At 40.8% G+C, this 15199-nt stretch overlaps 1 protein-coding gene across 1 annotated transcript in view; it reads right to left on the bottom strand.

Annotated features, from left to right (window-relative positions):
- The window catches only part of LOC104313747 (sodium channel protein type 2 subunit alpha), a 79217-nt gene extending 64400 nt beyond the window's left edge, over positions 1–14817 (bottom strand). The window contains exon 1 of the mRNA XM_069781275.1: positions 14537–14817. The gene's annotated coding sequence lies outside the window, so the exon portion shown is untranslated. The remainder of the gene's footprint in view (positions 1–14536) is intronic.
- Between the last annotated feature and the right edge of the window lie 382 nt (positions 14818–15199).

The raw sequence follows: 15199 nt of genomic DNA, 5'->3' as shown, positions 1-15199 counted from the left end.
TCATTTCCCACTGTGCTGGCTTGAGCACTTTTGCACCTCTGCATTTTAGCCAGATCAGCTCACTGGTCTGGCTGCAAACTACAAATAAGTGGCCAGATTTCAGACAGATCAGAGAGTTGATCCATCACACTACAAGAAAGAAATTGAGAGGCTTAGTATGTCCTCTCACTTTTAGAGTGCAAAGGACTAGGTGACTATCTACAGTGTCTTCCAAATTTTAGTGCTTCTCCTAAGTGCAAAGCTCAGTAGGCCTTAAGGCACCAGAGTATGAATAAACTGATCTTCAGCGCTCGAATGCTGGAGCTGAACAGAGCTCTAACAATTGTACAGTCCACAAGTATTAGCACAGATCCTGTACCTGGTGTAGAACCCTGTATAGGTAGGATAAAAAAAGCAAAAGGGTTTATTAAAATGCCCAAACACTAGCAAATCTAGGGATCAAATTGGATTAGCATTCAGTTATAGCAGCCTCAGGACTGCTGTTCCAAGATCAGGAGGTGACCTGGATCACCCTCTGCCTTTCAACATGGACATCATGACATCAGGACAGCATTTTATGCAAAAAATATGGCAAGGATCATCTAATATGAAAATAGGTATACAAAGACCTCTATTGGCAAAGTTTGGGGGTTCCTTCAAACCAATTTTCTTGCTCTCTTTAAAACTTATTTCAGGGTACTGCCCACAGGGCTATGGCAAGATGTACTCCAAGGGAGTATGAAAAATAAATTGGTAAAAATCAGTTGATTGTTATCTTTACTTACTGTTAGCCAATAACTGGCAATGACTTGCATTTGGTTATAGTTACATACTCCATTTTCCTCTTTTATCAGAAATGGTCTCTGAACAATTGCTGATTTTCAATCAAATGTCAGTGAATGAACAAAAACCTATTTGTTTTTCCAATAAGAGGCCCTTAAGTCCTTCTTTCTAGCATTAGACAATGTTTTTTTCACTTCATGAAAATACCATTCTCAACTTTTTTTGTATACAGTGAAATAAGCTTTCTGCCAGACTCAGATGAGCTCCTCCGCTGCTCCATGACCAGAGGAAAAAACAAAGAGCAATGCACACCTGAGAAAGATTCAGAACAACAGTTCAAGTTTCTCTTTACAAAAAGAGAAATATACTGTCTCCAGAGCAAACAGCAATGTAGGAGACAAAGCAATTCGAGGAGAGCATTCATCAAATCCCTAATGAAGCTGGCTAAGTGATTAAGGCCTTTCGGCCATCTAGCTGAGGTGGGCTTTTCATCAAATCAGTCTGTGCCCTGATATCCATTGTGAGAAATGTATGCCCACAAGTACATTCTTGTGTAAGTTAAGTGTCAGGCTAAAGATATATCCATTTTTAGTGTGTTTGTGTGGGGAGAGTGACTGTACAACTCAAAGATGTAATGATAACAGAAGTGCCATATGTATGGGATGAGCTAGATATTTCCAGATGCCTGAATGGGAGAATGTGCTGACTACTTATGCTGTTAATAAAACATGCTGTGATTTCTTTCCTGACAAACCAGAACCCCGAGTTTAACATTCCCAGTATGGGCATTATGTAAAGATGTTTAGAATGAAATCTCCATTAATCTTAACTACAGCGCAGCTACAGAAAATTCAATCATCTATAATTTATAATCTTTTGGATAAAAGACACCAGGTAGAGAGGAGATTTTACTATCCCCTAACAACTGCCTAGCAATTTTAGATGAACAACATCAATCATGATTCTGAACCTACCGAGAAGTGACTGTGGAAAATACCGTGCGTTTCCACTTTTATAGCCTCTCACCGTCTTCTATTGCAAACGCAACCTGGAGAAAACCGTGCTTCTTCAGTTAACGCTTACGTAAGCCCAGGTCAGGCTCTGACAGCGAAGCTGGGCCCAGCTCCCCTCAAGTCAAGGACAAAGGGCCGAGGACCCCTCCGCCTCGGTAAAACGTGGCGACCGGCTTCCACTTCAACCCCAAACCGCTTCCACCGGCACGCTCCTTTTAACCTCGCAGGGCCAACAAGCCAGCAACTCGGGCGCTGCGGGAGAACGAGAGGGAAGGCAGGGCGGAGCGCAGGCCGCAGTGCCGAGCCCGCCCCAGCTGCCGGACGCCTCAGGTGCGGCAGCCGAACCTCCGCCCTGGTCCTCATCGCCTCCCGTTGCCACTCCGCGCTACAACGAGGGAAGACGGGCAGCCCCGCGTCGCTCGAAGCGCCAACGCCCAGTGAAAAGCCCGCTGGGGTAGACGGACGGGGAGCTGCTGGGTTGTGAAGGGACGCGGCTCCGCAATGGCGGCGCGGAGGGGAGGTTGCCTAGCAACCGGCCCGGCGGCTGCGGCACCCGCGCTGCGGCCTGGCAGACAGCGCAGCGCAGGGGGAGCGGCGCCGCCGCCGCCCGCGGGCTGCGGAGACTGCCCGTGAAAACCTGCTCCGGGCAGATTGTTTTTTCCAGAAGGAAAGCTTCCCCTGCCTGCTTCAGCAGGACCTAATCACACGGGAGAAGCAGGGGGAGGGCGGAAAAGAGCAGGCATTTAGCGTTGGGTAGCTAAAGGCAGGGTCAGAGAGGCAGAAGTGGAAGGGGGGCTGCCGTGGAGAAGGGGGGGCTGAGGTGAATCCCCCTTTCGGAGTCACCAGCGAGGAAGAGCTGAGGCCCTGGGCCAGCCCCAGCCCAGGCAGAGGCCGGAGCCCCGGCGAGCGAGGTCCCCTCTGTCCCACCACGGGTGGTGCCAAATCCAGGCTTTACACCCAAGGCGGGAAGGAACCGGCGGGATCGACATCCCTCCTTCTGCTAAACGTGTTTACTGTCTGTGGTGGATACAGATAGCCACGCTGCTTACCTACTGTCTGCAGCCGGCCAATCCCCCTTCTTCATGTGGGGGTGGTCGTGGTTTTGTTTTTTTGGTTGTTGCTGTTGTTGGGGTTTTTTTAATAGGAAATGGTGACTGTAAAACCATAGAAACGGACATGGGGAGTGGGGTGCTGGGACAGTTTTTACATCATCTCCGCTTTTAAAAGATGTCCTGATTTCAAGCTGTTGGTATGTGTTTAGGAAAAAATAACCTCTTCCCCCACATGCCAAATAACCCTGAGTTTAGCTTTGGTATAGGTGAGAGAGCATCAGTAGGTACGTATCTAATTTGTAACTTTACAAAATAAAGAGAACCTGAATCTAAACGGAGTGTTCTCTAAATAGGCCTGCAATTGCAAAGATAGTTTATTAGTAACAAACACAACTGCCTCTTGAGGAACTTATTTCTAAAACCAAAACACAATAGACACGGAAAGCGTGAGGACCATCCCACATGGGGGAAACAAACATCTCCACGGATAACATATGAGAATTTTCCTCTGGGAACTGCACTGCCACTGACAGGCTCCCTGCAGCTGCACAGCACCAGCTGCTGAGGGGATCCTGCAGGAGTTAATGCAGCTTGAAAGAAGCATTAACTCCCTGGATATCCATCAGCCTCCAAGGGCAGGATGCCACAGACTGTGTTTCCTCAGCAGCAATACTCATGCCCCTACCTGCATGTCCTACTATGTAGCTGCACCTGGAAACATAGCAAGGTCTCTGAAGCAGGTAGAGACAGCAAAAAGCACAACTAAAAAGCACAACTCCCTTTCCCATGCGTGGTCTCCACCAGATTCTCTTTGCCACTGGAATGGAAGAGCTGGCTTTGTTTCAGGGAAGTCCCACTTCAAATAAGCCGGAAGCAAAGTAATTTCGGTGGTTCTGGAAAATAAGTCATAGAGGAGGTCCCATACTTACTTTTAAATATTCTTTTATTCTTATGATGGTTTGTTCATGGGTTAGCAGTTGTTACTATATCCTTAGGGATAAAGTGCAGATGGGTCCAAGCCAGCTACTAGTTACGGGTTGTCATGTTTCATGATAATTACAGATGAGGCTGGCAGTACTGTTTATTACCAAGATGCTTGACCTGTCCTGTTCCCCCCCCCCCCCCCCCCCCTCCCTTGCTCGATTATGCCAAATTTGAAGCACTGGGGCTAAAATTTTCCATTTTTGCCTCAGGCTGATTTTTGGAGGGAAGCTTCAACTCAAATGATGCAACTATTTCCAAGAAAAAGCTATGCATATGTATTTCTCTTTAAAATGTTATAGCTGCCAATTTTCAAAGCATAAATATGAAGTCTGCAGAACTTTTTGCAGAACAGCATTCTGAATTTTGGACTATTTTCTATTGAAGTGATACCTATAATACTTGCCCAGAGCTGAAAATTTTTGAAAAATTAGTTTGCATATATTTGGAAGACCACCCCAGAGGTTTAAAGGTGTGAATTCCAGAGATAATGCCTTTTCTGTTAAAGTTTCAGCGTCCAGCTAAGGGGATTTTCCTGCAGCTGAAGCCTGGGTCTGTGTGGACTGTGCTGACCTAAGAGTGGGAATGCTTTCGTCTTTGTGTTCTTAATGATCCTACACGTTGGTTATTAAAAAAAAAAAAAGAAAGAAATACAGAAGGAAAAGGGGTGAGGTAGGAAGAAAGGGAGACTTATCTGGGATTAAAGATTGGCAGCAGAAAAAAAAACCTGAAGAGAAATAATATATGGAAGAACTGTTTGCCTGGATAAAGAAATTGTCTCAAAATTATCTGTCCTGGAGGCTGATTGCAGAGACACAAAAAGCACAAAGACTTGTAGATTATTATGACTAAGAAAATCATCTAGGTTGATCAGTTTGACCTCACAGGAAACCAGGCTGGAAAAAAGTGAAGGAAAAGGGAAGGAGAGTAGGCGGGAACCAGTATAACCAAGATAGGACAAAGCAAAAAAGCTTGGACTGAATGGGCAAGACAGGGAATAAAAAGCTGAGATAACTGGACTGGAATTAATTGGAAGGATGGACAAAAAGATCTGAAAATGAGTTTATACAGCACTATAAAGATGACAAGTTCAGAGGTCTGTGAAGTATGTATAAACATACATTCAATAACTCCTGATCACTCATATGGGTACCAATATGGTCTCCCTAAAACTGTGTACAAACATTCCAATAAAAAACACCTATGACTGCAGGAAGGAGGACTCGAATGACAGCATTGAGATCTGCCTTACTTTTGGTTCATTCGTCAGTAGGTACTATAATGCGACATTCACTGTCTTCTGTAGTATACAATATCAACGAGCTCTTAAAAGCAGTGAGATTTGTTTTGGAGGAGACTTCCTTGATTCATTGGTGCTGCACGTGGATTGGGAGAAGTGACTAGTGGGAAGGGGAAAAGGGACAATAACGACATGGGCAAAAAAATACTGTCCTTTGTGTAAGGTCCGTATGCTGTCTTGGAGAACTGGATGTCACCTCTGCCCGTGTCACAAGTAGGATTCGCCTTCCCTGGCATCAGATGTCTGTATCTGTAGGCATCCACATCTAAGCCATTCTAAACTACTTTCATATTCACTGGAGAAAAATGGGTCCTTTAAAAGGCAATTCTACTGACCTATTTTAGATAGCTACCTTAAGGTGAGGCAAGTTGTGCCCTAGAAGTGCCTGTTTCTCTCCACTGACTCTAAAGGGAGAGAGATGAGATGAATCCTACTCAGTACTCAGATATGATGGCAGGCAATTCACTCAGATTGCTCTTTTCATAGGTGGCTACAAATCATGTAGCCGATTACCAGAATGTAAAGAGCGCCTTAATTCAGTGTCCCATAACTGACTGCTCAACTCTGCCACTTACTAACATACTTCTAATGCAATTTTTAAAATGTGAAGTATTTAGTGGAACGTTATACTTCCACACCTCTATATTAAATATCAGCCACTTATTTTGCACCTATTGACATTAGTCCCACTTTACATTTTGAGAAACAGGACCACATGTGGTTTTGGAAACAGAATGACAGATGAAAATATAAGTGGTTTGCATACCAATACATATTAACAGAGGCAGGCTGAGAACTGAATATTCCTGTTATAGTACTTAGCATATATTTTAATTACAGCAAATTTTAATAGTTATGATTTATTACAGTTCTGCCAACTGTCCAAAACGTCACAGTACAGGCATCTCTACAGTTGATTAAGTATGTCTTTTAAATGGAGATGCCACCAGTGTGAGGCACATAAGGCTGGATGTATATTCAAGATTTGGCAACCAAAAAGGAAAAATTAAACCAAACAGCATGAAATTAGATCTCATGATGAATAATATGGTTGGTGACTTGTGCAGAACACACCTGAGTTGTTATATAGCATTTCCCAGACCATCATACAGGAACCATTAGAAAACTTAAGAGCTCCAGCTTCATCCCCACCACCTCCCATGCAAAGGAAGACAGCAAACATCACCACTAGTCCCTGGTGACCTGACCAGCATGTTTATTTCTCTGGGAAATGAAAAGCTCAGTCAGATATACAGCATTAGGAAGCATTAAACAACTGTCTATTAAATTTAGAGGATTTTTTTTTTTCTGAAAGGAAACTGTGTAGTTAATTGGCCCACAATTAAATAGAAATGCCATTAAAAGAAAACCTGAAAGAGCTTGCCAGGCCCAGTTTCTGCTTGCCTTTTATAGTGTCCTGATAACCTAACTGTCATATCAAGATATTAATTGAGAATATTCTGAACACTATAAAAACATCTTTATGGATCAAGTTATCCTGAGGGACAAAGTGCATATGGCAGACATACGCAACTAAGTAAGAGCAGAAAGGTAATGTAACTATTCCATCAAGAAACTTGAAAGGCCTGAGGGAACAACACATATTCATAAATGTAGGATCAGAGGAGATCATTATGAGTGTTTATTCTGACATTCTGCATGGTATGGCTTATAAAAGTCCCCTCATTTAACATGAGCCTCAGCTGGAACACACCAAATTCATGAGAATCCCTTAGTAAGCTGCTTGATGGCAAAGCATTATTACAAAAACATGGGTGCCTTATTTTATACTTAGACATCACTTTGCTGGGTAGTGAAGTTAAGAAAACTCCTGTGCCACTTTTCCTTTTAAGTATGGGAATGTGCCAGAAATAGAAAGCTGAACAGTTATACCATATATCTGCCCCAAACTAATCTATTTTAGCTCCTGAATTTTTTCAGAAGAGGGGGAAAACCTCATCAAACCTCTGGGAAAAAAAACAGAGAACCAACAGCTGTAAAGTTCAATTACTGTCTTTAAAAAAGCAGATGCAGTTTCAAGGCAGCTTTTAAAAAAAAAAAAAAAAAAAAAAAAGGAGAGGAGGCTTGTTCATTATAGTATCATTTCATAACTATGGGGAAAAGAAGGATTGCTCAGGGTAATCTACAAAAGTCTAGGCTAAAATACAAGTGCAGCCCTTTGTAGCTGGGTGATTTGGAACTGAGAATTGTTCAGTGGAGTTTGACAATTTACTCCAGTATGGAATAATTTCCTAACTGTAAATTTTCTTGGAGTATATTCCATTTGCGTTTGTTGGTACATGTGAATAAAGGAAGGGAGCAGATGTTGCAAACCTCCTCAGGAGAGTTTTTCCTTTCCCACTATCAGCCAGCAAAACGGGTTCTGATTAGAGGGAATACAAGAGCTCCCCAAAGATTTTTCTCAAGCATTCCTTGCTCACAGTATCACCTGCATTCTGGAGCCATACCACTGCAAGGAGATCTTCCCACTGGAGCCATGCACACCACACTGCTTACCTCAGTACAGGAACACAGGTACATGTTTCAATATTTGCTTTACAATGGATGCTACTTTTTTCTCGTATGAACTGAATTTGTATACCCTCCTAAAATTTCTCTTTTTCCCCCTACACTTGATTGCTTTCCCCCCATCAATCATTCTTATCTAGATTTCCACTGGATATTTCCTTTCCTTATCACCATTTCAAAGCTGTTTGCCCATCTTCACAATATTTATACCAGCTCACTCAATTTCTGCATCATATCCATCATCTTTCTCACTAAGGACAGATTATTTTGAGAACATGTGAATCCTTAAACGAATTTGGAAGTGAGGTCAATATGAAAGCTATAGAATCCCTTTCCCAGCAATGGAGAGTGCTTCTGGGTTCCCAGCCTCTGCCACTCCACAGAGCAAGATATCAGCATGAGTAACAGCACCCAAGTGCCCTATATAATTTTAAAGGTCATCATCTTCATACCCTGAGGCTTACATTCAAGGTTTGTTTGTTTTTTTTTCCCTGAAGGATACTGGTGGAGTAGAGTAACAGATTTCTCTCTGTGCAAAGACTAGCCTGCCTTCAGCTTGGCTCAGAGGGCTGAAGCTTTGCTTCAGATCAAAGATCATGTAATTCATAAAAACTACAGCTGGCAAAAGCACAAATATCTTTTTACAGTCACAAATGTTTTAAAGGCTGTGGAGTGCTTTAAATGTTAACTCTAATGGAAAATATTGTAAAAAAAATCATTTGAAACAATAACTCTTGAAAATGTTCTGACTGTTGCATATGTTTAGCCAACAAAGCTACAAAAGCAAACTGTTTGCAAGATGTAAAATGTTATTCTATTGAAAAGTGACTCTCATAAATGTGGCCCAGTAACACTTACAGTCTATTGCTTCCTAATCAAATTGATTTCCTTAGTAACTTTAAAGATTTGCATCTTACCATTACTACTGACAGTAAAATTGGGTGCTTTCTATTTTGTCTATTAGTATTTTCCAGAAGCCAAATTAAACTTTAGCTCATCCTGCACCCCAGTATTTTCAAAGCGTATTCTCATTGCTTCATTAGGAGAATTGTTCAGTAGTATTATCATGGTACCTAGGAGGCTGTCTGCCATCAGCACTTTTGTGGTACTTCCCATTCTACAACATAGAAACCTGCCCTGCACTGCAAAATCTAACCTGTGCAAACGCATTTGCCATCAGGATGTTTGTGCAGCCAACGCTGAAGTCTCAATCTGGAAACAATTGTGCAGTGTTTGCCTTATGTCTGCTTTCAGGTTAACACAACTAGAGATGGAACATTTTTTCATTCTGCCTGATATCAGTACTTATCTTTTAGTTTCCATGGTTTTATTATTGACTCTCAGTAAAGAGAAAACATATGGAGGTCACACACTCCACAAATAACACCTGTTACACACTCCTGCGATATGACCTTGCGTGCCACAGTCCCAGTTAGAACAACCTCGCCAAAGACTTCTAGGGGGGAAAACTGATCTAACAAAGCTTGCCTTGTGGCCCAAGAGGTAGGATTTTTCCACTGGTTTGCATTTGGTACAAATACTTACAAATAAACAAAATACGATGAATGTACTTCGAGATCAGCTGTCAAATTTCAAATATCCTGGGCAGAGTTCTTGTTTCATAATAGTTGTGGTTGTATAGAAATTTGCCATACACTTCCCTATAAGCACATCGTCTGTTTAGATTCTCAGGTGCTACTTCAGCCTTCTTTTTGGTGGCACCTGTTTATGGAACTCATTTTAAAACAGCAAATTCAGACCACAGTGTCTAGGGAAAGGACACTTCTTTCTGGCCTTGCTCTATCTGTATGCAGTGTACAATGCATTAAGCTCCAGCCACTATTCTCCTTGAGATCACAGACTGTCAAATTTTTTTGCATGCATCTGACTCCATTTTGTATACATATGTGGAATCTGGCTCCTAACGTATATGCGATTCTACCGAGACAAATGGGTGAGTCTAGAACACGGTGTATCGCTTTAGAGAACTTGAGTCAGACTCCTCATTTCAGAGTGAGTCATTTACATTTATCATCAAACAAAACTACATGGGGTCAAAGTCTGCTGAGGATTTTGCAGTTACATTGAGGAGGGTGAGACGTGGTGAGGATGGTATAGAAAAGAAATTAATGTATAAATAACACCCATTCAAACAGGAAGACTGTTTCTGCCCCACTCTGAAAGCCTGCTGGTAATAGTTTAACTAAAGCAAAATTTGCACCGCTGTCAGAGGAATGACAGCAGTAGACGTGGAAATATTGTAGCTTTAATTCAGTTAGCTCGTACCAGTGACCAGAAAGCTATGGATTGGTAGGCTAGCAGGCCAAATGAGTAACCAAAATAATCAGGTGGGTTGGTACAGTTCTATAAAGCACATATACTGCCTTTGAAACCGAAGTACTAAGCTGAGAGCTGGTTTACCCACTGCAGTCATGCTTTTTACTGCAGGGTTGAATGGTACCCAATTTTTTTTAGCTACAGCAGGTCATTTGACATCTTCTAAATGTACTCAAAAGCTGCATGTTATTTGAGACCAGACAGGCAGCACCATATGGCATAAAAATCAGGCATCTCCTGTCATGTGACAGGTCCATGGTAGACCACGAGAACACCACTTGCTGTGTGTGCAAAACCTGGACATCCATTGTCTTAAAATGCATGTCTGCTCACATTCTATGTTATCAGTTTGTCCAAATAAGGTAACTGACTACACACTGCATAGAGCAATCATTATCTTATTGAACATGATCCTCTTTCTTGATGGGGGAACTCTCCATTTTTGCCACACAATTGAAGTACTTGTGAGGATCTCCAGAAAGATGAATGAGAACTGGTTAATATTAGCAGTTCAAGAACAGTTCTTCTGGCCAAAATCAGATTCTGCCCACATTTAAGGGAAGCTGACCTAAGAATCAAGAAGCAACTGTGATCAGAATTATAAAAAAAAAAACCAAAAACCCCTAAGGAAACTTCATACAGAAACAATCACTGAACTTCAGATGGAGAGATCTGAAAAATAAGTTATTGCTGATTTTTTAATATTTTTTGAACTTTTTTTCTATGTAGTATGAACAGAGCTGACAGTTTTGTTTGCTTAAGAGTTTCCATCATGAGAATCTCTTCCTAATGCCTTCAGCTTTGCCAAACATTAATTGTTGAGACTGAATTTGTTTACACTCTTGGCCTCATCCCGATTTCTTTCTTTAATGACACTATAAATGGTGAGATACTTCTTTCAATGAAGTTACAAAGAAAAGCTGAACTTGACAATGTGGAGCCATGTGTCCTCATGATACTTCTTATTTCTTTCAGCTTGAATGCTACCAACAACAAAAACTTCACCACTTAATAGAAAAAGTACATTTGTAGTTGACTTATTGGGAAAAGTTTGAAAGTATTATTCCACTAATCTACAAGTTTAGAAACCAAAAGGCAAGAACAATTAATCTATGTTGTTACATTTTTTAATAGGAAGATTTAAAACTATTTTTGTGATTATTTAATGAGTATGTTGGTAACACTGTGACATTAAAATATATTTCCAGCCATTTTTTGAGAACTTCTGCTACAACCTCTTTACTCTGAATTTTGTCAAGTAGGCTGCTCAGGCAATAAAAGACTTTGAATTTTGTTGCTCCTTTTTAAATTTATTGAAATCTGGCGATTCAGCACTTCTCTAAAATAATTTCTAAATATGCTCAGAAAAAGCTTCTTAGCGGCTTGCAGTAAATACTTACAGAGCTGCCACGTGTTGACTGTGTCTCTGCCTAGCATTAGCAGCCCATTCAGTGTAATTGATAGCAATAGCTGCTGAGGCATCAAATGCTGAAACCAGGAGCAGAAGCAAAGCCCTTCTGCTGGTCCCAAACCATTTAGAGGCAGAAAGAGGAAGCAGCCTAACTTAATTTGGAGATAAGGGTAGAAAAAAGGAACAATAGTAGGTTCAGGAGCAAAAATAATAGAGGTAAAGTTGCAAGCTTGGAAAAAAATAGGAATTTGACCTGAGTAACATGAATATTGTTATTCAATGTTTCTTTAAATTGTCCTCTTTTAGTATTTTGGTCCCAAACCTTCTTTATTGCACATCTTCCCAAACATGCAGTGACTACAGAATCATCAATTTCCTCCTTAGCTTTTTTTATGATTCTTATCTTTGTGGTATTTAATGATTCACAACATCATTTGCCTTCCCTTGTTAACACCTCTTTGAAATCAGGTACATTATTTGTCTTTCAAAGACAATAACAGAAGAACAGGAGATGCAGGCCACCATTGGCAGAAATGTCTTTTAACACAGCATTTCTGAGACTGGTAGGTGTCAGCGAGGGGAGAGGAGGCACAAGAAATGGATTCTTTCGAGTGGCTTCGGGAAGCCTCTAGAAAGGAGACCTCCGGGATTCCCGACGCCTGCTCGGCAAGCCAGGGCCAAGGGCAAAAAGAAAGGAGCGGGAGGACTCTGATGGGCGAGGGGCTGCTCCTGCTCTGGGGGAGTACAGGGCCTGCCGCTGCAGAGGATCCACACTGTCCTCTGGAGAAGTTGGTGTGAGTGTGTGCATGGCCTTAAAACAATGGAAGCAACACAGTAAAATCTTGTTTGTGATTTTCGTACTCCAGCTGAGAGCTGCATGCATAAGAAGGTATTACGGCTGCATTCGTTGGTGCCTAGTACAATTCAAGCAGACGATAGGCCATGTTAGATTTCGGTGTCCTCTCTGTACCCTCAGGGGGAGAGTTTAGGGGCTACTCAGGGGCAGAGCAGGTAGTGACCCAGCAAATCCATTCATCAAGGTCTGCGATGAAGAAATTGAGCAAGCAGCGCTGACAAGGTGACTGCTGCTGGACTCTTGCTCTGGCTACAGAGTGGGTCTGCTGGTCTCTGCTGTGGAGATCTGATGCTTATATGTGTACAGAGTACACATCAATTACAGTAATTCAGATGAACAAAAATAACGAGAAGGCTTAAATATCCCCTAAAATTAAGTTTCACAAAACGTAGGGAGGGCCACTTTTCTCTTAGGGTCAACTTTTGCTTGAACTCCTCCAGAGACATCCGACTTCATCACTACTGAAAGGTAACTGGAACATGCTTTGATATGTTATAGCCATTTATGTGTTTGTATTTCCCAAAGACTGATGTTCACAATTAACGTGCTAAAAATCTGTAAGAATTCAACTTCAATATTTTCCTTTAAGTCTTGTAACAACTCAATGGATTTTCTTTTTTATTTTTTAAATGTAGAAGTAAATCTATAGCTTGTCTTTGAAGCTATATGCTCATTTGGCCTACTAACTGCATTTTATGAACACTGCAAAATTTCTGTGCTTAAAAAAAGTTATTCTCTCCTTGAGCATTGGTGCAGTCTAAAAAAATCAAGAGAACAGAGCCAGGTGCTTATACACTTGCCTAATATTAAGAATGTGAGTCATCCCATTGACATGCCTGTTTGTTGTTGAATTGGGGCCTATAGACATAAGAGAACACCATTTCTTTAATGCATTTGTCACCGGAGGAAATTGCAGATCATTTGGACACGATTTTTCATCTTTTCTCCAGATCTGTTCAAGAATGGATGATCCTATACCATCTAGTAAAAATATCTTCAGAACTACAATAGCTGAGCCATATCCATATATACATACTGTAAACATTGATCAGAAAAATAGAACTAAGCAGGCAACACACATAGACAGCAAGAATGCAGGTGAACCTTCTTAACATTTCACATGTATGTAAGGAAACATCTAAAGCCAAGGCAGCATCTACCATTCAAATCCCAACAGGCAGTTTTCTGTTGCTTCACTAATCACCACTAAAAAAAAAGAAGTTTACCTTTACACAGGTGTGTGAAAATTTTGATTAAGTGCTTTCCTACTTACCACCTTATAACAAAAAGCACTAATCACACATTTTTTTTCTCATATACTGGCTACTGAGCCCTTTCTCTGATCTGTGACTGTGTAAGTCAATGTATCTCTATGTTGTTTTTCCCAACTAAATAAATTATTGCTGTAATTAAGAGAAGGTAAGAAAAAAAGCAGAAGGTTTGAAAGAAGAGTCAGGGGGTGCTGCATGAGCTTCCCACCTCCTGAGTCATTCTGCTGTCTCTCCCAGTGTGTATCATGCATCTAGAAAAAAATAGTGAAAGGAGAATTTTTTCCCCTCTCTCTCATGCAATATGGAATGCAGTTTTTACAATAAAAATTCATTCTTTTATATATATATTAAACAATTCACAAAACACATGTGTTTCATATGATATTTGCAGCAGTGCAAAACCATGTTTAGTCACAGACAAGTCCTCCATTCTGTCTTCCATCAGGGAGAGGCTGTTTTGAGAGATGAGGGAGGGGAGAATCCTGTAAATCTCTTATGCCTCACGGAAACAAAATGATGAATTTAGGAAGTAAAGAAAGCCTCTGACTGAAGATGGTATAAAGAAGCAACAGCACATTTCTGCATTAAAACTGGGCAATCCCAGGGATGTATTTGTATGCTTTAAAATACACTCCAATTTGTATTCTGGGTACAGCACCAACATAGCCTCCACTAGAAAAAGAAAACACTTGTGGATGACCACCCCAAAAACCAGCAACAAATTACCACACTTAGGATGAAAAATACAAACTCAAAAGTAATTCTAATTATAAACATAGAATCTTAAAAAACCCCATAGCACCAGAGAACTCCAAAGAAAAACAACATTTTTTGTTATTGTGCTAAGACCTAATTAAATACGATGAAAAATCCATGCAGTGGCAAAGATGGCTATTATTTCCTCTCCTCTTGCTCTATTAATATTAATTGAAAACTAGGTGTGGCACCACAACAGAAGAATCTTGGTACAAAACAACTGGAATTTGTTGCCTAAGCATTTTAATTAAATATCATGTTGTCTTACCTGATTAAAAGAGAATTACAAATCATGGCATAAGAAATATCCATACACTTGTAAATGATGAGGCTCCTTCTACTGCAGGTTCAGGTTCCTAGGCAAAGATGCTTGTAAACTCTTAATTTCACTGAAAGGAAAAAGGAAAGAAATGAAGAAAGAACCTCCCCGTCAAAGCAACAAAAGAACCTCTGCAGTATTCTGTAGTCTCTTCGCCTGCTTCCTGTTTTGAGATTCACTCTTTGAATCCCAGCAGCGATCAGAAAATTGGTTATGGGGGGGGAAAAGGAGGAGGGGGAGGAGAAGAGATGAGGGGGAGGAAACAAGGAGGCAGCATATTACGTGCTAGCTCCACCTACTGGCAAGGAAATGAGCTCAGCTGGATTCTTAACACCCTATCAAAACTGTATTTTAGTTTTAAATCGCATATTAGCCTTTGATTATACAGCTTTAAAATAAAGTAAGTGGGTTAGGACTAATGAATGCTTACATATTTTTAAAAATTGGTTTGAGATTTAAACCGCACAGCTTTTGGGTTTGTTTTTTTTTATTAATGAAGTAAGTATTTCAATACATCTATATAGAAATACTTGCAGAAAACTCAAGGTTCTGCCAGGTATCTTTATTTTACTATGTACTAACGCACTTTATGTTTAAAAATACAGAAGTCAT

Source organism: Haliaeetus albicilla, chromosome 4 (assembly GCF_947461875.1).
Source record: "Haliaeetus albicilla chromosome 4, bHalAlb1.1, whole genome shotgun sequence".
NCBI lineage: Eukaryota > Metazoa > Chordata > Aves > Accipitriformes > Accipitridae > Haliaeetus > Haliaeetus albicilla.
The sequence above is the reverse complement of the archived record's forward strand: the minus strand, read 5'-3'. Positions and strand labels throughout refer to the sequence as shown.